Source organism: Crocodylus porosus, unplaced genomic scaffold, assembly GCF_001723895.1.
Source record: "Crocodylus porosus isolate Cpor-Errol unplaced genomic scaffold, CroPor_comp1, whole genome shotgun sequence".
NCBI classification, from domain to species: Eukaryota; Metazoa; Chordata; order Crocodylia; family Crocodylidae; genus Crocodylus; species Crocodylus porosus.
This window is the reverse complement of record NW_017728945.1, coordinates 1,358,284-1,358,853: the sequence shown is the minus strand read 5'-3', so window position 1 is coordinate 1,358,853 and position 570 is coordinate 1,358,284.

The following is a 570-nucleotide window of genomic DNA, read 5'->3' as shown; positions in this document are numbered from 1 at the left end:
ACGTGGCTGAGGAACCCGTGCTGCCTTTGTCTCCCCACCCCGACAAAACCTCGTCTGGGCCGTGGCTCTGCTCGATCCCGGGGGAGGCTGTCTTTGCTACCTAAGCACCGGGGGGTGGCTGGTGAGTCTATCAGGAGACAGTCTGGAGCCCCCAAAACTCTCCAAACTTCAGTTGTTACCAAAAACCTGATACCGTTCGGTCTTCTGGGAGACCACATTGCAGCCCATCTGCGATCGGGACCCTGGTCATCTTAGATGCAAATTAAGGGGACAGCTGCAATTCCCGTAACGATCTCTGTCTCTGTGGGCTAAATCAAGAAACAATTGCACTTAGAAGCATCATAAATGGAGGTTGAAAGGGACCTCAAGAGGTCACATTTAATCCCGGGTGCCGGGTAATGTGGGGCCCTTGCAGGAGGCGTTGGGAAATTTGGTCGTCACACCAGATGGCAAAACTAACATGTTTAACGATTTCTTTGCCTCCGTCTTCTTAAGTAGGGACCAGGACAGCCACCTCCCTGCTGGGCCCCCCTCGGGCCCCGGGGGAGGCACACCTGGGCCACGGGTTAG